This window comes from Stenella coeruleoalba (genome assembly GCF_951394435.1).
Source record: "Stenella coeruleoalba genome assembly, chromosome: 2".
In the NCBI taxonomy this organism is placed as follows: domain Eukaryota; kingdom Metazoa; phylum Chordata; class Mammalia; order Artiodactyla; family Delphinidae; genus Stenella; species Stenella coeruleoalba.
The window spans coordinates 149,775,644-149,798,322 of record NC_137147.1 but is presented as its reverse complement, the minus strand read 5'-3'; the positions used below and the strand labels follow the sequence as shown (position 1 = coordinate 149,798,322).

General features: G+C 35.7%; 1 protein-coding gene and 1 pseudogene across 9 annotated transcripts in view; one reads left to right on the top strand and one right to left on the bottom strand.

Moving 5' to 3' along the window:
* The window catches only part of LOC307181864 (Krueppel-like factor 4), a 125,166-nt pseudogene extending 117,647 nt beyond the window's left edge, over positions 1-7,519 (bottom strand). The window contains exon 1 of the transcript in view: positions 7,385-7,519. The product of the transcript in view is annotated as a Krueppel-like factor 4 (transcript). The remainder of the gene's footprint in view (positions 1-7,384) is intronic.
* Positions 1-22,679, top strand: part of TCF12 (transcription factor 12) — a 383,172-nt gene that overhangs the window by 126,272 nt on the left and 234,221 nt on the right. The gene's annotated exons all lie outside the window — the stretch shown is intronic.

Sequence of the window (22,679 nt, the reverse complement as noted above, 5' to 3'; positions counted from 1 at the left end):
ATTAGGTGTTCTCTTTTCTTTTAAATATAAAAACACATTAACGTGAGATATGCCCTTTTAAAATTTTAAGTGTGAGGTACAGTATTGTTAACTGTATGCACATTGTTGCACACAAAATCTCTAGAACATTTTCATCTTGCATGACTGAAACTCTGTTTCCATTGAACAGTACCTCATTTATCCCTTCCCTTAGCCACTGGCAACCATCATTCTACCTTCCTGTTCTGTGAATTTGACTCCTTTAGATACCTCATCTAAGTGGAATCGTGCAGTATTTGTCCTTCTGTGACTAGCTTATTTTACATAACAGAGTGTTCTCTAGGTTCAACTATGTTGTAGTATATGACAGGATTTCCCTTTTTCAAGGCTGAATAGTGTTCTGTTGTATGAATGTACTGTGTTTTCTTTATCCATTCATTTATGGGTGGGTATTCATGTTGTTTACACCTCTTGGCTATTGTGAATAATGCTGCAGTGAACTTGAGAGTGCAGGTATTTCTTTGAGGTTCTGTCTTTGGTTCTTTTGTATAAATACCCAGAAAAAACAGGATTGCTGGATAATATGGTAGTTCTATTTTACATTTTTTGACAAACCTCTGTACTGTTTTCCTCCATATTGTTACAGTCCCACCAACAGTATATACAGGGTTCCAATTTCTCCACATCCTTGCTGATACATATTTTCTGTTTTTTTGTTTTGTTTTGTTTTGTTCTGTTTTCTATAAGGGCTCTCCTAACAGGTGCAAAGTAATATCTAATTGTGGTTTTGATTCGCATTTCCTTGATGATTAATGATCTTGAGAATCTTTTCATACACTTGTTGGCCATTTGTATGTGTTCTTTGGAGAAACTAAGTGTTCTTAATTCACTTAAAGCAGTATTTAAGTTGATGAAATTTCTGTGAAGTAAAAGATACTTAATTTCTTGATGTGTTTGTGATTGCATTTGAATTGTGCATAATTAAGAGAAAATATTTAAATATATACATGTTTAAATGATAATGTATGTTAGACTGGAAAGAGGTCTGTATTTGCCCAGTGATTGCTTTTGGTTTAACTTAAGATTTAAAAAAAAACCACGTTATTTTTTATTTTTTTAATTTATTTTATTGAAGTATAGTTGTTTTACAGTGTTGTGTTAGTTTCAGGTGTACAGCAAAGTGATTCAGTTATACGTACATATGTATATATATTCTTTTTCATATTCTTTTCCATTATGGTTTATTACAGGATATTGAATACAGTTCCCTGTGTAAAAGCCATTCTTTTTGAAAAAAATTTATTGAAGTATAGTTTGTTTACAGTGTTGTGTTAGTTTCAGTTGTACAGCAAAGTGATTCAGTTATACATACATGTAAATATACATATTCTTTTTTTACATTCTCTTCCATTATAGGTTATTACAAGACATTGAGTGTAGTTCCCTGTGCTATACAGAAGGTCCTTGTTGGTTATCTGTTTTATATATAATAATATATATAATTTAATCCCAAATTCTTAAATTATCCTTCCTCCCCCTTCCCCTTTGGTAACCATACGTTTGTTTTCTGTGTCTGTGAGTCTGTTTCTGTCTTGTAAATTTGAGAAAAGCTTATTTTTAAATTATATAAACTCATTAAAAATTTTTCAAATGATGGAACCTTATTTCAGGAAAAATTGAAAACAGAAAAAAGGAAGCAAATAACAATCCAACTTTTTAAATGAACCTATTAGTACTTTTTGTATTTCCCTCCAGTTTTTTTCCCCTTAGGCATTGTTTTTAAGTAGTTATCATAGTAAACATGCAATTTGTATCTTGCTTTTTTACTTAAAACTGTGATGGAAAGAAACTATTATTAAAAGAAGCTTAATAGATAAAAGAGAAAAATAAGGTAGAATGGTTTTGTACATTCAGATTGGACAGTTCCAAATTGGAAACTGTCAAAAAAAAAAAACCTTTTAAACTAAATGGGAAAAGTGAAAAAAGCAGAGATGCTAGGAGGAAAAAATGGGATATAACAATTGCATTATTGCATTTATGAGAACGTAGACATGAGTAAGAGCACATTATATTAAATCTGCAATAATGAGCCACATGACTCTACTGGGCTTTAAATTTTTTATTATTTAAGAATTTATCTGTGGATTTTAAAAATATAGTTTAACACTTCTTACACCATTGATTAATTATTTTCATTTTAATGAACTTTTTGTTCATTAGAGAAGCTCTTACAGGGCATACATTCTACTTGTTGAATGAATCATCATGCTCAGAGAGCGTTCCAGATCTGTGATTGATTCACTTTACTGATTTTTCTTCTTTTCTAAAGCTATTCTAAATTTTTAAAATCAGTCTTGCTTTTACACATTTTTGTGGCCAAAATTAAAGCATCCTTTACTTTGTTAGAGTTAAAGCTTTTCATTCTGACTCTCAGTCACATGGGATTTTCAGGTTAATTTCTTCTAGCACCATTTTTGGGGCAACATCTTATGCTTGAAAAGAATTCAGTATTTTCCAGGGTTCATAGATTTGTTATGATTTCCACATACATATATGTCTTTAAGTCAGTGGATATAAAATGTAAAGGCATTTATGGAGGGGGGAGCACTTCATCTGCTTTATTGACTTTAACTTGCTTCATAATTTGTGGGGCTGATGGCCTACCACAGGGAAGATGTAAAAAGCAAATAAGAGACACTTGTTGGTGGGGGAGTGAATGACAAAGTATGGTTCCTAACTCACAGTAGACCTTCAGTAAATGCTTATTGAATAGAAATTGTTAAATTGTGGAAAGAGTCATGATTAGGTAATTGTACAAAACAGTGAGTGACTTAATGATAGTATTTTCTGTCTTGTGTTACCTTAATCTTTTAAAATAACACACTAAAACACTGTAGGGGAACGGTTTTGTGAGGATAGGTCATTGTAAACACTAAGAAACTACTACATGCAAGGTGCTTTCCAAGCATTTTACATGCTGTCTCATTTAAGTAGGCAGAGCCATTGTTATCTGATTTTCACAAATGAGGAAACTGAGGCAAAGAAAAAGATGTGACATTTAAGTCCTACAATTTGAACTGTTTGGCCTACTACCTTGACTCCTTCGCCCACTCCTCCAGTGTATGAAGATACCGTCATCCTTCGGTATCTCCAGGGGATTGATTCCAGGACTGTGCTGGAATGCCGTAATCCATGGATACCCAAGTCCCTTGTGTAAAATGGCATAGTATTTGTGTATAACCTATGCACATCTGCCATATACTTTCAGTCATCTCTAGATTACTTATAATACCTAATACAATGTAAATGCTATCTAAATAGTTGTAAATATAATGTAAATGCTATATAAATAGTTGCCAGTGTACATCAAATGGAAGTTTTGCTTTTTGGAACTTTCGGGGATTTTTTCCTCAACTATTTTCCATCCATGGTTGGTTGAATTTGCAGATGATAAGCCTGCAGATACAGAGAGCCGACTGTACTACTTCTTTTTTATTTTCTAGGGTTTTGTCTCATAAAAGCAGGGAAAAAATGAAGTTGATTTGGCATAAACTTGAATGTCTTTGCAGCCTGAGTACCTTCACAGTGGGCTTCACCTTGTGTCAGTGTTCTACTCTGTGGTTAGACTTTGAGAGATGACGTCATTTACTATGAATAATCAATCATCCATGTTGAGGAAGATTATTACCCCAGCAGGCTATCATTATTCCGGTCAGAGAGGAACTCATACTGGAAAAGGTAATACCACAAATGGGAAATACAACCTAGATCCAGTCAGTTCGTTAAACAACAGATACCGACCTTCCACAATTTTTCTCATGTGGCAAGACTGCCAAATGAGTTTTCTAACAATGAGAATTAAAAGGCCATCTCTGCAGTTTCAGACAGCTTATATTATTGAGCATTTACTGTGTGACAGACACTATACTGAGTATCTAATAAGTATCATCTTATTTAATTCTCATCCTCAGTCTGTGAGTTATATACTATTATTAAACCCCATTTTATAGAAGAAGAGACAGAGTCATCACATACCTAGTAAATGGAAAAGCCTCGGATTGTGCTTGGGTCCATCTGACTGAGCATTATTTTCTGGATATGGCTTTGGTAGTTTCCTGATATGCTTTGTTGAGCTGAAAGGACAGAGTTAGAGACTAAGTAGTGAAATTGGGTATAGAAGGAAATCAACTAGATCCATTTTTTCAGGCACTCTTAAAACTTCTGGAATAAATATATTAAATGTTTAGAATGTGTTAAGTTTTCTTCACTCTATGAATAAATAACTTACTCTAAGTGAAGGCACACCAAGGGAGAAATTGAGTGGTTTTCCTGGGATAGTAGGAGCTTTGAAAGCTAACGTGATCAAAGATAGGAATGCTGGTTTGAAGGTCTGGAGGAAAAACTAGACCAGAGATTCAGATGTTGAGAAGAGGTGAGAAGAATACCAGATAATTAAGATATTTGGTATTGTATGCAGATACAGAATTGAGTAAATCAAATCAGTGCAATTCAAGCCTTTTCACTTTGAGACTAACAAGGGGATACATAAAACAAGGCAATATATTACTTAGAATTGAGTGTGTGCTTATTTGCTGAGTTGGTGGAAGACAGATCTGTTTTTGATCACTATGAAATCTAAGTATAGTTATTTTCTCTTCCTCTTCTCTATCAAAGCAGCTCTGAACAATTTATAAACTCCTCATATTTTACCCATCCTTTCCCCTATCTTGTTAATGACATAATTGAGGAGGTCACGAAGCTAAGTCTAGTTCCTTGCTCATAGGGAGAAATCCATTTAAACTATGCATTTTATCTTTACAACTTCTTTGGGTTTAGGGTTTTAAGGGGCGAATAATGGCTAACTCAGCCAAATGCCACGAAGTTCGAATGAATAGGTGCCGACTTAAGGAAATATTGTCAACTAAAAGTATTTTGCCAGCATTTTACCATTGACATCACTTTTTCCGTAGGGTTTTAAATACCTGAAAGGCCTTCTGAATGATACTTGGGAAACGTTTTAAATTATTCTCAGAGGTACAGATAGGTTATTTTATCATAGATGTTTATAGAGCAAAATTGTGAGATTTTAACCTCTTAACCTGTATTTGCTAACTCTGGGTCTCTATACCATTCTGTTAGATTAGGCTGTCTTCTATTTGTGTATCAGTTACAATCTTATTTTCAGAAATACTGAACAGGATAACGATTTCATACACTTAAAACTATTCAAAAATAATAATTTTAGGGCTTCCCTGGTGGCGCAGTGGTTGAGAATCTGCCTGCCAATGCAGGGGACACGGGTTCAAGCCCTGGTCTGGGAAAATCGCACATGCTGCAGAGCAGCTAAGCCCGTGCACCACAGCTACTGAGCCTGCGCGTCTGGAGCCTGTGCTGCGCAACAAGAGAAGGCTGCGACAGTGAGAGGCCCGCGCACCGCGATGAAGAGTGGCCCCCGCTCACCGCAACTAGAGAAAGAACTCACACAGAAACGAAGACCCAACACAGCCAAAAATAAATAAATAAATCCATTTAAAAAATAATAATAATTTTAGTAGTTTAGTAGAGATGCTTAATATAAGAAATTGTAATGGTGCTGAATGACCACAGATTGATTGGATTATGGAGATCTTCACCTTGAGCAGAAACTGAAGATCAGCTTTTAAGTGTTAGACGGTAGTATCTTACTGCAATAGCACAGAGGTATTAAAAAATTATTCTTGACTTTCCCCTCTTCTGCTTTATTTGGATTGTGAGGGAAAACAAATATTTCTGAAAATTTTGTAGACAAAATTTACCCTCAGCTGAATAAACCTTTCCTTTAAACACTGGATATAAATCACATTTTAACAACATAAAATTTTCTACCTTTTACTTGCATTAAATTTTCAAAAATAACATTGCATTTACCTTCTCACCCTTTAGATTTAGTTTTATCTCCTGGGTGTAATTGGAAGAATTTACCAACCTTGAGCCACCACTCACATTGTTCCACTGAAGTTAAACCATGGTGAAAGACCGAGATCCCTTTCCTGTTTTACAAAAAGCATGCACTCTCTATCATTTGGATAGTTTTTTTTATTATATCATTTTGGTTTGTACCAACCTAACATTGTTATGCTGCTGTTTATTTGACTTATTCTTCTCTAGGAACCCACAAATTTACAGTTTTATGTACATAAGACCAAATATGCTCATAATATGATAAAATTCACTTTTAATTTTATATTAATTTAAAATAGTATTTCACTTTTATGGTGAAGTTTTTATGCATTAATTTCTCAGGAACCTCTGAAAGAATTAATCATATGAACAGTCTTTCTTTAAGTTCTTTGTACAGTTTTTCAAAGCATTATTATTTTAAATATATGATAGCATTGTGATGTTTGCATTAGTAATAATCATTCATTTTATTCCATATTGCCAGTCCCAAAATTGGAAAAAGAGAGATATTGATTGTAGGAATAGATAATGTTTGAAAGGTAATGGAAAGGTAAGGCTTGGATTTTACACATTTTAAAAAAATGTTTTATTTATTTTATCTTATTTATTTTTGGCTGCATTGGGTCTTCGTTGCTGTGCGTGGGCTTTCTTCTAGTTGTGGCGAGCGGGGGCTGCTCTTCATTTTGGTACGCGTGCTTCTCATTGTAGTGGCTTCTCTTGTTGCGGAGCACGGGCTCTAGGCATGCGGGCTTCAGTAGTTGTGGCACACAGGCTCAGTAATTGTGGCTCACGGGCTCTAGAGTGCAAACTCAGTAGTTGTGATGCATGGGCTTAGTTGCTCCGCGGCATGTGGGATCTTCCCGGACCAGGGTTCAAACCCGTGTCCCCTGCATTGGCAGACAGATTCTTAAACACTGCATCACAAGGGAAGCCCCTAAAGGAAAAAACTTATAGATGTTTGCTTTCTATTGCTTCAGCAAAGACCAGGTTAGTGCTTTTATATCAAGTCACCATGTCATCCTTGCCACACATGTGTAGACTTCTATTTGAACTTCAAAGAATACCTTAGAAGTCAGTGTCTCTTTCTCTTATGGTATCTAATATTGGGGATCATTTGCTTTTGGTACCCACTACTGTTTCTAAAGCTATCACTTGACTATGGTACTAGTATGTTTCTTGTTTTAAAATTTTAAACTCTTCATTCCAAGTTGTGCTTTGTTAGTATTTAAATTTCTCCTGCTTAGAATTGCTGAGCTCATTAGATTTGCATACAAGTTGATGTTTTTCACTGATATGGGAAACTTTTTGCCAAATTTTACTCCAGATATATAATCTGCCTCATTTTTTCTCTCATCTCCTTCTGATACTCAGATTACATGTATTTTAGACCATTTAGTATGGTCTAACAGGTAGCTAAAGCTCTACTCTTTTTTTCCCAATATTTTTTATGTTCAATGTCACTTACCATTTCTTCTTCTGGTTCCAGTTCATTGTTAAGCTTATTCAGCAAATTTTTTATTTCAGTTATTGTAATTTTAAATTCTGCAATTCCCATTTTCAAAAGCTTTTCTTTATTGAGAGTCTCCATCTGTTCCTTCATTTTGACCATCTTTTTCTTAAAGTCTTTCAATACTTATAATAGCTGTTTTAAAATCATTTTCTGCTTATTCCAACATCTGTCATCTTGAGATGTGGCTGTATGGAATGTGTTTCCTAGACTATAGGTCACATTTTAATTTCTCCACACATCTATTAATTTTTTATTTCATATTTTTCAATGTAGAAGATGTGTTATAGAGGTTTTAGTTTCTCTTCATCTGCAGAGTTTTGTTTTTGCTCTATAAAACAAATAAGAATTTACATTATTTGTAAGTAGTTAAACATTTTTGGTCAGTTATCTTGAGGCTTGATTTTATGCTTTGTTAAGGCAGGCCTGTGGAAAGCTCAAATTATTTATCAAGCCCCCTCTAATTACTTTCCTCCCTGGTACCCAGCAGTTGAAACCCAACTGTGGCTTTCTCCTTTCTTTGTTTCCCTCCTTAATTTCCAGCCACACTGGCATTCCCAAATTCTATGTTTTGGCTCCTTCCTTAAGCAAAGAAAATAGTGGCTTTCTGCTTATCTAGCCACCACATGCCATGCTGCCTGGGAAATGCCCTCATCAGACAAATCATAAAGATTTGGATCTTACCTAGTGAGTCTGGTTATATTTTTTCACTGATCAGATCCTTTTCAGTTTTTGCCTCCTTTTGTTCATTCTTCCTTGTCTTTAAACAGTTGTTTTTAAAAGTTTGGTCCACAGTTTATAATTGTTATTTTCAGTTGAATAAACTTAGGAACATTTTGTTGTTTTATAAAACATTTTCCTCACCCCATTTATATCCCTTTTACTCCTTCCTTGTCAACTCTCTACCTGATAAGCATCCACAATCTTTATTTTTATGACTATGATTTTGTTTTTTCTGTTGTAGGTCAACATATAAATGAAATCAATCTTTGGTATCTGGTATCTTTTATTAAGCATAATGTTTTCAAAATTTATGCATGTCGTTGCATGCACCACTAGTCTGGTTTTTTTTGTATTGTTGAGCAGTATTACATTGAATGAATAAACCACAGTTCCTTTATTCATCTTTTTTATTGATGGGTACCTGGATTATTTCCAGTTTTAGCTCTTATGAATACTATCCTTAATATTCATGTAAAAGACTCCTTGTGGGTGTACTTCTTTCTCACTTTACCTTGCACAAATACCTAGGGATAGTATTGTTGTGTTAAAGGATGTATGTGTTTTTATCTTTTAAGAAACTGCCAGTTTTGCAAAGTATATCATTTTCCATGCCCACAGGCAATATGTAATATTTGGGGTGCAGATCTTATTTTTCTGTCCAGATTATATTCTGTTATATAATAGAGATGATTTTTAATGTAAATTTTAAGTTCCTGGTAAATAATTTTGATAACCAGTCCTTTACTTTTAAACTAAAAATACTCTGAGATTTCAAGAGTGATATGGGTGGCAGGGCCAAGATGGCGGAGTAGAAAGACACTGAGCTTACCTCCTCTCACAAATACACCAAAATTCACAAATACCTGCAGAACAACTGTCAGTGAAAAGGAACAGAACCTACCAGAAAAGATCTACAACTAAAGACATGAAGAAGGGACAACAATGAAATGGGTAGGGGAGTGGACTCATGATATAATTAAGTCCCATACCCCTGGGTAGGCACCCACAGACTGGAGAATAATTATATTGCAGATGGATAAAGAAGATATTATATGGAAAAGAATCTGAGAAAAAGCATATGTATAACTGAATCACTTTGCTGTACACCTGAGACTAACACAATATTGTAAGTCAGCTATACTTCAATTTAAGAAGAGAGTGGTATGCTTTATTTATTACATAGGCAATGTTCAACTTTTTCAACTAGTTTAATAGCTCTAAAAGTTGGATGGTGGGGGAGTGTTTTGATGTAATTATTCACCTTCATAAGTTGTAGATGTTTTTAAATTACTTAAATTCAATTTTTTAAGGGCTAGACACTAATTATGAGAGTATAAAATTTAGAAATCTTTACATGGCAGTAATTTTTGCTTACATGTTACTGTAATAAATACCTGTGAGTATGAACAAGAGAGTTTTAGTTCATTCCATTAGAGCTCTGAGCTAATGTCAGGTGTTTCATTTGAGTGTCTTCTTGATGTGGTTACCTTTGTTCTGTGCTTTGGTCATCAGTTGTATCCCTTATGAATGCTCTTTTGCAAACTCATACTGTTCATCGTGGGACTGGGGAAAGTGAATGTAAGTAGGTAAGTAAAAGCTGTAGCTGCTACTAGAAAATCTGTCCATATATTAATTAGCAGTGTCATTTTGTACACAAAAACTTTTTCATTGAGTGTCTCCTATGTATTTAGCACTGCAGGTGAAACAGAATGAGGGCTGAATGTGGTCTTTGGTCTTAAATTAATTTGAGACCCCATGTTGGATGGTGTTCTCTTAAGAACAATATAACTTCTGTGCTGTGCGATGTAGATTTATAAGTATAAATATTAAAGAGAGGACCTAGTAAGGATTAAGGAGGTTGGTCATGTTTTACAGCAGAGGTGGAATTTAAAGTGAGCATAAAATCAGTAAGAATTAAGTGTAGAGGAGATAGAAGTGCCAAGAGGAATAATAAGAGCAATAAGTGTTCATGAATAGTACTGTGTACAATGAATGTGCCTCATGGTTACAGATGAGTTTGAATGCAAAACACTGAATGACAGCTCCTTGAGGGGCAGGGTTTCTGTGTCTTGTGCATGTCTCTGTCAACAGTGCCTAGAGTCCTCCCTAGAGCATGACACTGTGTATGCCATAATAGGAAATTAGCGTTTTTGACTATTAGGGTTGGAAGCAGTGAGGCAATTGTAACTGGGTTTTCAAAGGCTTTAAACATAGGAGGGACAAAACCTAGCACAATTGATGGTAAACATTTGTGGAACAGAGGAGTAAATATTCAGTTTCAGGTTGAAGAATTTTGGATTAATTCTGTTGGTGGTGGGGCACTGGAAGTGTTTACTTTTTAAATCTGGGGGTAATATGTTTTGAAGATTTGTTTTAGGAAGACTACAATGGCAGGCTATTATTAGGTTAAATATTTTGAAATAGTGTTTTAGGGAGATTCAGAGAGACTCTAGCAAAAGAGTCTAAGTAGGATATCATAAAAGCTCAGAATAAAAAGATGGTAGTAGGAATGGAAAAGCTGCTTCAGGAGACATTCATAAAGAATACTCAGTATAGGGATAGTGGAGGGAGAAGAGAAGAGAAAATCAAAGATGATGCCAGGTTGACCTGAACTATTATAGTACTACCTGTAGTATTAGAAATATTAATAATTAGGGTCCAAAGGCATATGAGGAAGTGAAGGGTATGTGAAAAGTCTAGTTTCAGATATGGGTTTAAGATGATGGCAGGAGAGCTGAATGAAAGCTTCCAGCAGGAATTTGATGATTCAAGATGCAAAATACAGAACTGAGCTTAAAGCTGGGAGTGTGCATTTTGAAATTGATCATTCAGATGGGATGGTCAAAATCATAAAACTGAGTGAGCAGTTGAAGGGGTAGAGCATAAATTGAGAAGTTCTTGGAATGAAGAGCAGGTACTTTTAGTTTTTCACTAGAAGGGGAAGTGTTAATATATAGAAATAGGGGCCCAAAGGTTATTGTCAGCAAATCCCAGGGAGGCAAGGTGGTTAACAGTATTGGATGCCATAGAGCAGGGGTAGGCAAAATATGGTCCATGGTTCATCACCTGTTTTTATAAATAAAGTTTTATTGGAATACAGTTACTCTTTATTTGTTTACATATCGCCTTTGACTCCTTTTGTGCTACAGTAGTAGAGTTGAACAGTTGGTAAAGAGAGGGTATGACCCACAGACATAAAATATTTACTGTTCGGCTGTTTATAGGAGAAATTTGTAGACCTCTTCAATAGAGATCTAAGAAATTAAGACCAAGAAGGGGCCTTTATGCTTTATGATTAGAATAACCTTTGATGACATGAAAGAGTTCAGTTTTATCATATAAACAAATGTTTACTGAGAGCCTTCTTTGTGACTGGCATTGGGTTTTGCTGGTGTGGTCTAGGAAGAGGCTAGATACTAGCAAGAGATTCATTAATGAGTAAGTGCATAAATTGAAAGGAGTGAAGGTAGTCAATGTAAATTTTTGTTTTGTGAATTTAGAAATAAATGAGTGGGAGTTTGAAGAGTATATGAGGATGGGATTTTAAAATATGAGGAAAACACGATGGAAAAATTCTTACAGAGTTCCTTTGAGAGAGGCAGAGTGTGTTGCCATTACAGGAATTAATGGTCTAAGACTTGAACGCAGGGAGTACACAGGCCTTATTACAGGAAATGAATAGAATTGTTTGTGGAATTAAGAATAGTAATTGCTCACACAGCTGTTTTTAAATAGCAAATTGTGTTAGGTAATCAGCAAAAATCCACCAAAATGTACTTATGCAGAAGCTGCTTTATTGGTACTGACTTATGATCCTGATGGGTACTATAAAAATAAACAACCTAAAAACTTCTGTATGCAGTTTTCACAGTGGTGTGGTACTGTATGTTTTTTGTTTAATGTGCAAGGGCAATGTAATATTTTCATCTTTCTTTTCCCGCACCAAACCCAAATATAATTGTCTTGTTGAAGAAGAGCAACAGCATGAACTTTGTGAGCTCACAGAGCAATGAGGTGTGTTCTCATTGAAATGAGTAGTATCTGTTTGATGCTTCTCTGTTTGTCTTCCTCCTCAGACAAAAATGGAATGTTTTATTGTATGGTTAGATTAAGGTGTACTAATTCATTTGTTTTCTGTTTTTTCTTTCTATATTTTGTTCAAATGTATTTCTTTCTTTTGGATTTGGCTATTTCTTAGGACTCCATTTTAATTTATTGGTTGGCTTTTTAGTGATGCCTCTGCATTTTTTTCCGCTTTGGTAGTTTCTCTCAGGTTATATATGTCATTAACTTAACTTCTCCCAGTCAGTTTAGAGTTAATATTCTACCGTTTCACATAAAATGTAGAAATCTTGTAACCTTATAGGTCTATTTTTCCCCACCCCTGCCTTCTTTTATGCTATATTTGTCATATGTATTACAGCTAAATACATTGTAACTCCTGTGAGAGAATGTTACAATTTTTATATAAATAACTTTTAAAGAAGTTAAAAGAAAAAAAAAAGTTTCTTATATTTACTATTTCTCATGTTCTTTTTTCCTTCCTCAAGATTCAGGTTTCTCTCTGATAACATATCCTTCAGCTTGAAGAACTTCTTTTAGTATTTTGTACTGAAGTTTTGCTGGTAACAAATTCTTAATTTTATTTTATTTGAAAATGTATTTTATCTCCATTCTTGAAGGATATTTTTATTCTGGCTGAGATCCCCATGCCTCAGTACTTTAAAGATGTGTTTCCACATCTGGTGACATTCATAGTTTCTAAAGACAAGTCTGCAGTATTTGAATTGTTGTTCTTCTGTATGTAATGTGTCCTTTTTCTGTCCACATTCAAGGTTTTCTCTGTATTTTTGGTTGTCAGAAATTTGACTATGGTATCCTGTTTTCTTAATATTTATCCTTTTGGGTTTACAGAGTGTCCTTAACTGGTAAATTTGTGTCTTTTAACCACATTTATGAATTTTCTGGCCATTATTTCTTCAAAAATTTTTTCTACCCTAGTCTCTTTGTTCTCTTATTAGATTTATTAGACTTACTCATCTCTTATTAGACTCTCTCTATGTTAGACTTTTTAATATCTTCCTTTAGGTCTCTAAGACCCAGTTTATTTTCTTTTAATTTTTTGTCAAATTGAATTATTTCTGTTGATCTGTCATCAAATTCATTCACTCTTTACTGTCATCTCCATTCCTTTCTTAAACCCATCCAATAATTTTTTTTTTAGACTTCAGATATTTTAATTTTTAAAACTTTCATTTGTTTTTTGTGTGTATGTGTGTGTGTTTTCTTTTTCTCTGTGAGATTTCCAGTCTTTTCATTCATTACAAGCATATGTCCTTTACTTGATTGGGTATAGTAAGGTACCTGGTTTAATGCCCTTGTCTGAAAATCTCAGTAGCTGTGTCATCTTGAAGTTGGCCTCTTGATTATCTTTTTCTTTGAGATTGGGTCACATTTCATTGTCAAGGAGTTTTGGCTTGTGTTATAGATATCATGAATGTTATTTGTGGAAATTTTGGTTTCTTTTATGTTCCTCCAAAGAGTTTTGATTTCTGTGTTTTAGTGAGCCATTAATTGGATCACACTCAGAGTGAAAATTCGATCTTGCCTGAGGTTAGCAGCTGCTCAAATCTCAATTTGATTTGATTCTTTCAGCCTCAAGTGCAAACTGCCCTGTGAATGTGTACGTCAGGTCTCATCCAAAGACTTGAGCAGAGATGTGCCCAAAATTTGGGACTCATCTTTTCTGCCTCTCTTCTTTTGGGGATTCTGTCCTTACTTTCTGGTGATTATGGTTGTCCTGCTCTTTCCTGTTTTTCTTCTATCCAGAAAGATAGTAAGTTTTCTATTGGAATTTTAGTTCTTGCGTGCTGTGGCTGCTGCTTGCCTGCGGGATGAAGCTTTAAAATGGGAAACTCACTTGTGCTGATCCCTAAAGCTGTTAAAAGGAGAAACTCATTCTGGTCTCTTCTTCCAAGTTTATATTCCCATCCAGAATCAGCCTGGTTTTGTTCATTTTCCTGGTAGACCCTTTAGGTTTACTCTTAAGGTGGAGTCTTTATGTAGTTTGTTTTATATTTATATTTTTTCTCCAGAATTTATAGTAGCTGTCTGTAGGAGCATAGTACATCATGTTGGAAGCTGAACTCACTAGTTCAGTTTTGAGATTGCCTCCAGCATATTTGCAATCTGCGTTTAAAAATAATACTTATTAAACATAATACTTTTAAAATAATAATAATTATTATTATTTTACTAATTCTTGGAGATCTACGTAGATTGCTAGACATTCCTCTTCTACTTTGAATTTCTTTTTTTAACCCATCTCTAGTTAACTGAATTCTTATGACGGACTGTCATGTGAATGCCCTAATTTTATATGTGCCTTAGCTACTTAGACATTTGAATGCAAAATACCACACTTCTGCGAAGTACCAGAAGTACATAGAGATGAACGAGGTATGTTCCCTGTTATAAAGTTTTATTGGTAGGGTATACGTGAAAAGTAAATGTCAATGTTGAAGACAAAGTAAGTACAAATTACTTTCTGAAGAAGTGTGATTAATATTGACTTAGTTGATGGAGAACACTTCTCAGAAGAGAGGACATTCGATCTTAGACTGATTCAAAATTAGAAACTCAGTAGGTGGGGGAAAAGATAAGGGAGGATATTCTAGGACTAGGAAGCAATAGGAGTAGAATATGAATGTGTGACAAGGCTTGGCATGTTTGGGGAATGACTAATGTCTTCATGAGGCTGGAGCATTGAGTTTTCTTTTTTTTAATTTTTATTTATTTATTCATTATTTATTTTTGGTTGCATTGGGTCTTTGTTGCTGTGCACGGGCTTTCTTGTTGTGGAGCACGGGCTCTAGATGCGTGGGCTTAAGTAATTGTGGTACAGAGGCTCAGTAGTTGTGGCTCACAGGCTCTAGAGTGCCGGCTCACTGGTTGTGGCACACTGGCTTAGTTGCTCCACAGCATGTGGGATCTTCCTGGACCAGGGCTCGAACCTGTGTCCCCTGCACTGGCAAGCAGGTTGTTAACCACTGTGCCATCAGGGAATCCCAAGCATTGAGTTTTCTGAGAAATATAGTATTCAGTATTGAAGCTGAAAAAAGTAGATTGAGGCCACCACGAAGAATGCCACCTCAGGAGTGTGAGTGTTATTCCTGAGGCAGCAGAGGATCATATTTTAAAAGTGAATGGATGTGATCCAACTTGTATTTATGGCAAGATAATTGTGCTGGCAGTGTTAACTGTGGATTGGCATGGAACATAATAGAAGAATAAGCAATACACAGGACCTGAATCAGAGCAAGGGATAGTTACTCAAAATATTGGCAAGGTAGAAATTAATACAATGGGTAACTGAGTGGTTAAGGGAATATGAAAGATGTGTTACCAAATTTAGGAGATTAGGGCTTCCCTGGTGGCACAGTGGTTGGGAGTCCGCCTGCCAATGCAGGGGACACGGGTTCGTGCCCCGGTCCGGGATGATCCCACATGCCGCGGACCGGCTGGGCCCATGAGCCATGGCCGCTGAGCCTGTGCGTCCGGAGCCTGTGCTCCGCAACGGGAGAGGCCACAACAGTGAGAGGCCCGCGTACCACACACACACACAAAAAGAACAAATTTAAGAGATTATTGCATTTCTAACCACATTTGTAAATATCCCAACATCATGCTGACTACATGAAATTTCTGGAACATTTTTTATTTAGAGTTCCTTTTATAGCAGTGTACGTTAGGCTGTACTATAGTGAATACAAAGTGATTTTTCTTAGGACATGTAATGATGTTATTTCAAAGCTGTGATATTGAACGTCTGTGTGTGGTTTAGCCACCAAGCCTAGTGAGGATTTAGGTTTCTCTAACACTTTTTAAATAATGTTTGCTCTTTGGGGGTAGTTACTTGTCTAGTTCATAGAGTCATTTATAGTCTAACTGCTTCTCATTGGAATTTTTAAACTACTATTCATTTATTTAGAATATTGGTTTCAATTATTTCTAAAGAAGAATGGTAAGCTAACAAATAGGGAACCAGTTTCAGCCCCACTTATATTAAACTGAATGTATTATTTCCACTTTATACATTTATTTCTTCCACAAATATTTATTAGTGCCTACTGTGTGTCAGGCATTGTTTCAGGCACCAAACATAAAATATTGAACAAAACAGACTACACTCTTGTTTTCCTGGAGTTTTCAATCTACTGGGGGGGAAAAACAGATTGTAAACATCCCCCCATAATATGATATTTGAATAGAGAGACCTGAAGGAAATTAGGGGAACAAACCATTCAGATATCTGGGAGGAAGCATTTTATGAAGAGGGAAGAACAAGTGGCAAGGCCCTAAGGAGGAAGCATGCTCAGTGTGTTTGAGCAAAAACAGGGGTCCATGTAGTTGAAAAAGAGTGATCTAAGAGAATGAATAGTAGAAGATGAAGTCAGAGAGGTGGGAGGTGGAACCCATGAAACACTGTAGACCAGTGGATTTAATACTGAATGAGATGGGTAGATTTTGAGCATAGGACTGACAGGATTTGAGCTGTTTTGAAAAGGTCATTCTAGTTCCTATGTAGAGTATACACACTGTCACAGGGGCAAGAAGCAGGGAGACTCTTTAGGAGGCTATTGCCATAATACAGAGGTGATGGTGGCTCAGACTAAAATGATCATGTTAAAAACAGTGAGTCAGGCACTTCCCAGGTGGTCCAGCAGTTAAGACTCCGCCTTCCCAACACAGGGAGCTTGGGTTCCATCCCTGGTCAGGGTATACCGCATGCCACAACGAAGATCCCATGTGCTGCAACAAATGACCCAGTGCAGCCAAGTAAATAAATAAATATAAAATAAAATGAAATTAAAATAGTGAGTCATAGTCAGATTTTGAAAATGTTTATAAAGTAAATCTAATGGGATTGTATCATTGAGAGACTGAATAGGGACATTTTTTGCTGAGACTTACCCAGAGTTGGAGAAGAGGCATCAGGCCTTTTTTAGAGTGGACTTCTTAGTGCCTCTGTGGAAGAAAACACCTGGCATTGTTGTTTAGGTGCAGGGCTTTGTTGTTCAGATTCCAGAGGAGTAAGGCAGTTGCTTTTAGGTGCCCTGGGAGGGCCTTTTCTTGTTTCCAGAAATTTGACAGCCAGATAGTTTAGGGGAGGCTTGGAGATGGCTCAGGAGCTTTGACAGGGTTATTAGAATGTCTCTTCAGACAATCAGAGCAAATCCTCAATATACCAGGTCACTACATAGATAGTTCTCAAGGTGGTACAAAATACCTGCTTGCCCTTTGAGAACTTAGTTTCAATCCCTGGGCATTAGGCAGTTTTTTATTTTTCCTAAACAGATAGACCTGCCATTTCCTTTTGACCATCTACTCTTACTTCATTGATTAAATCACTAGAATGTCCTGTTTAATTGTATATTTACAGGACATTTATATAGAGTGATGTGGCTAATAAAAATAGCATAGCGAAATCACTGTTTGGAAGTTAATTTCAAAATTAGTCATTTTCTTGAAATTGGTCATGTTTAATTATCTTATTCTAGTGTACTTTGGCACTGGAATATCCCTATTTTTAAAATCTTAGTTCTCATCAATTCCAAATAGAAATTGTGATTAATTTTAAAGATGACCTAAAAAGGTGATTCCTTTAAATCATTTACTGGTCTTATTTTCTTACATACTTTAAAAAGAGTTAAACTTTTTAATTTGACAGTTCATTTTACAGAATCTCAATTTTTTAGTAAAAAAAAAAAAAAAAATTCGGGCTTCCCTGGTGGTGCAGTGGTTGAGAGTCTGCCTGCTGATGCAGGGGACACGGGCTCGTGCCCCAGTCCGGGAAGATCCCACATGCTGCAGAGCGGCTGGGCCCGTGAGCCATGGCCGCTGAGCCTGCGCGTCCGGAGCCTGTGCTCCGCAACGGGAGAGGCCACAACAGTGAGAGGCCCGTGTACCACAAAAAATAAATAAATAAATAAATAATTCTGTAACCAATGTTATGTACTTCATATGAAGCAGCAGGTCTTATATTTCCGTACAATTTCAACATTTCCATAGCTTTTCTGTTTTGTTTTTCGTTAATGTGTAGCATAAAAAGAAAGGATTTGCTTTTATATTCTAATTGATTCTGTTTCACAGTGAATTTCTGGAAAAACAGATTGGTAGGTTTATTTCATAAGTATCTAAAATTTGAGAAATATAATAAAAAACGGTGGTGGTGGGTTTTTAGGTGTATGTTATTTTACAATTGATTGCAGCCTTTGAGTCTGATCTAAAGGAATATCATTACCCCACAAATAAAACTGAGGGAAGAAACTACTGAAGAGATACATCCATAGCTTTGGTTATCTGACATAGCTATCTCCAATCAGATTTCTTTTATCAAATCATCTATTGAATCATCCTATAGCAGATGGCAGTCCTGCAAAGTATATTATCTTTTCCTTATTTATAACAGTGTTGGGATTTGATATTTTTGAAGTACCTTTTATTTGCTAGAATAAAAACCTGATTTCACTGCTACCAAAAGCTGTGTGTATGTGCATGAAAGAGAGAAAGAGACAGAGAGAAAGAGAGGTATACAATCCACTGTGCTGTTCCTCCCAACTTTATATATGTCCCTCTTCCACAAGGAATAACTCTCGGGCATAATACAAAGCAATGTGGCTGTATTGACTTGTTTTTCTGAAAAGCTTTTTTTTTTTTAAGTTTATATTTGGCTGTATTGGGTCTTCGTTGCTGTGCACAGGTTTTCTCTAGTTGCGGCGAGTGGGGGCTGCTCTTCATTGCGGTGCACAGGCTTCTCACTGTAGTGGCTTCTCTTGTTGCTGTGTGCAGGCTGTAGGTGCACGGGCTTCAGTAGTTGTGGCTCGCGGGCTTAGTAGTTGTGGCTCGCGGTCTCTAGAGTGCAGGCTCAGTAGTTGTGGTGCACGGGCTTAGTTGCTCCGCAGCATGTGGGATCTTACCGGACCAGGGCTCGAACCTGTGTCCCCTGCATTGGCAGGAGGATTCTCAACCACTGCACTACCAGGGAAGCCCTGACTTGTTTTTCTTATAGCTTTGCTGCAGGAATATCCTAACTACTCTTCTCTTGATTTTGTTTATCCCCCACCCTGCTTTCCCTTTCATTACTTCTCTGCTCTCTAGACTCCCCACCAGTACCTGAAATATTTTCCAATTCCAGATGTGTTTCTCCCTTCACCCTCGTAGTCTAGGGTGACAGAATCTTTGGTGATAGGTCTAGTGGTAGCAGGTGGGAGAGTAGCTGGTCAGCAGCTTTACTCCTCATTCACCCCTTTTACCTCCAGGTAGGTCTTGTCTGAGCCTAACAAAGCTTGAATAATGCTTCATGTACACAAACCTGTACTGTTTCTGAGCCCCTGGGGGCCCAGATTGGCAGGGGGTGGTGTGGAACAGGTGTATAGGGTATAGAAAAGTCACTACCCCAAAAAAATGTTTCCAGTTTTTGCTAATGGCTAAAAACCTAGAGAAGTCTCTAGGATTTTGTGCTAGGAGAATGAAAGAAGTAGTAGGATAGAAGCTGTGCGATAATTTTATACTGATTCAAGAAAGAGAGCACTTTCAGTCAAAAAAGATGGTGGCAGTAGAGAGGAGGCAGGCAAAGTAGTACCTGAGTCCTTCATAGGAAAGAAAGTAATGCTAGATATTTTACTTGGCTAAGTTTACTTGCTCCTCCAAGAGTCTTGCTCTCTGACATCTCAAAAACTTGGTTACACCTTGTGTTCCTTCTTCAGGCTCCCAGCCTCTTAGGGAAGTGCCTGTATGTATAGTAATTTATGATTTGCTTTCAGTTACTTTTCCTTATTAAATGTTTCACAAGAGAAGGAAGCAGTTTGTTCTTTACTGAAAAATGTTAAATAAAATATTAAGCCTTTTAAAATGAGGCACATGGAATCAAAACATATATTGGATTTTAATTGATTCCATTCAGAAAAGCAGGTACTTAAGAGATTCTGTATATAAAAGATTAAAAAAGTATCATTTAAATCTCTATATTAAATTATTGGTTAACCCTTTTAATTTTGTTGCAGAGAAATAGAATAGATTAATTAGAAAGTTAAGCAAGACTCAAAAGTGTTTCTGCTACTTATTTATTCCTAAACTTTCTGTTACATCTACCATTTTAATCTGTAAGTTGAGGCACTGGCATCTCAAAAATTGTTGAATTGGCATATGTAGACTAGAAATAGGAAGGAAAGAAAAATATATGGCAGTGGTGATTCAGACATATCTTAATAGAAATGTTTTCCTCCTAATTATTGCAACTGTGGTATATTTTCTTGTTAATACATAGTTTTTCAGATTTTGATCAATTTGTATAATTTCTGTATTGTTTATTTTCTGTGGGTAATTTCTTTTTTCCTGGTTACCTTGGTCTTGTGGCTGAAGCTTTGGAAAGTTTATTACTCCTGTTGTAATTCTGTGTTTGTACAGCCATTGTGTTGAGCAGAAAGGAGTCGTTGATGCTAAAGGATGACTCTTGCCTTTGTCAGTGCCAGCCACGATCTTCTGCTCAGAGTCTAGATACATTAACAATCAAGCTGTAGAGCTCTTTTAAACCCTAGCCAGATCCTTGTTATTCTATAGGATCCTTTGAGCCCTCTACATGTCTTGTATCCTTGGTATGTAGTACTCTTTAGTTGGTGGCTTAATTAATTACAATTTTATTTAATTAATCTTTGCTCTTCTTTCATGTTGTGGAAGTAATTAGTGTCACTTGATAAGAATTAAGTATGTGTTTTCACAGAATTTCATTTATCACTTAAAATTTTGTGTGAGATGTTTTCCATAGCAGATACCCATTTATTTTCTTTTATAAATGTATTTAAAATAACACATAGCCCCCGTATTTATTAATTATTTGATAAAAGGCAATTCAGAGTCATAAAATGAATTATTTTCATTAGAAATAGGATCATCAAGATAAGTTTGCATTGTATGTTCTAAATCAATGAAAGTTATGTTTACTCCCCAATCCCAGGCCCACCATTCTGCTTTTTATGGATTTGTCTACTCTAGGTACCTCATATAAGTGGAACCATATACTATTTGTCCTTTTGTGATTAGCTTATTTCACTTAACATAATGTCCTCAGGTTGTAGCATGTGTAAGAATTTCTTTCCTTTTTGAAACTGAATAATATTCTACTGTAGGTATATACCACATTTTGTTTATCCATTCATTTGTCAATGGACACTGAAGTCACTTCTACATTTTGGCTATTGTAAATAATGCTGCTGTGAACATGGGTGTGCAAATATTTGAGACCCTGCTTTCAGGAGCCAATTTACTTTTGCATTTTACTTTGGATATATGATATTTTAAAAATATAACTCATTTAGGAAAAAAGTTACAAATGGAAAGTATGATCTTTTTAAATAAAACTTTTCCTAAAATTATTTGCAGTTTCGTAAGTAGGTTTATATTAATGGATTTTGTAGATTGATAGTAGTCTTTGTCTTGGATTGGGTCTCATTGGAATCCTATCTGCTATTCTACTGTGTTGATTGCAAAGAAAATGCTTGAAAAATAGACCACAGGTAACTGGATACTGGAGAAATATTTAGTAACAAAGTGTGTTTTTACATGATACTCCTCAGACTTGTAGAATCTTTCTTAAATCTAGAATTTCAATAAGAATTCTCCAAGAATGAACAAAACAAAAACACTTCTTTTGTTGTTGTTTTTACATATAATCTGTGTTTTTAAAGCTTCTGATTCATTTGAAATTGTGCTTAGTGTGTTATTTATAGTAGGTACCCATCTTTTCTCTGTACTGTTTTTGATATAGGAAGTACAGATTCATAAAAAGAATAAATTAGGGTCCTACTAACTGAATTAGTAAATTTTACTTTGGGTACTGACTTCCTTTCCTTGCTTTTGTCACCTAGTCCTTCAGATGACAATTCGGTCCCTATGAAAGAGCCTTGGGAATCGTGGCTAGTTATTGGAGAATTTGTAGCATTTAACTTAGTACAGACCACTTCTCATCTAAATCACAGAAGACTTCAAGGAATTTTTTTGAAGAAAAAGAGGTTCTAAACTTAACAGAATTTTGTTTTTGTAACATCTAGAGTTTTCTCGTGCAAGAATGAAACAAAAGAAGTCAACCATTTGTATTTCATCATAGAAAGAGTCTCAGAAGGGGTTGGGAAAGTGTACCCTGTTAGGAGTCAAGGATGAGAAAGGCTGGTCTTCAAAACAGAAAAGGGAGAAATGGCTGGATTGAGAGATCTCCAACTCTTTCAGATTTTTCTGGGAATTGATTGGAAGGTGAAAATAATGGAGCCAAAGCTTCAGAAGGTACATTAAGGAGGATAGTGAACTGTTTTGTTGTTAATGGTAATTTATCCTTGTCACATTGAGTCTTCCTTTGCAATTTTCTTAAGAATAGATCTCCTCATTTAGAATCAGATTTTAGAGGAGATTTTATTAGGATGAGTTGTCACATCATTTTGATTAGTTTTGATATAATTAATGTTGATTTGATATGGTT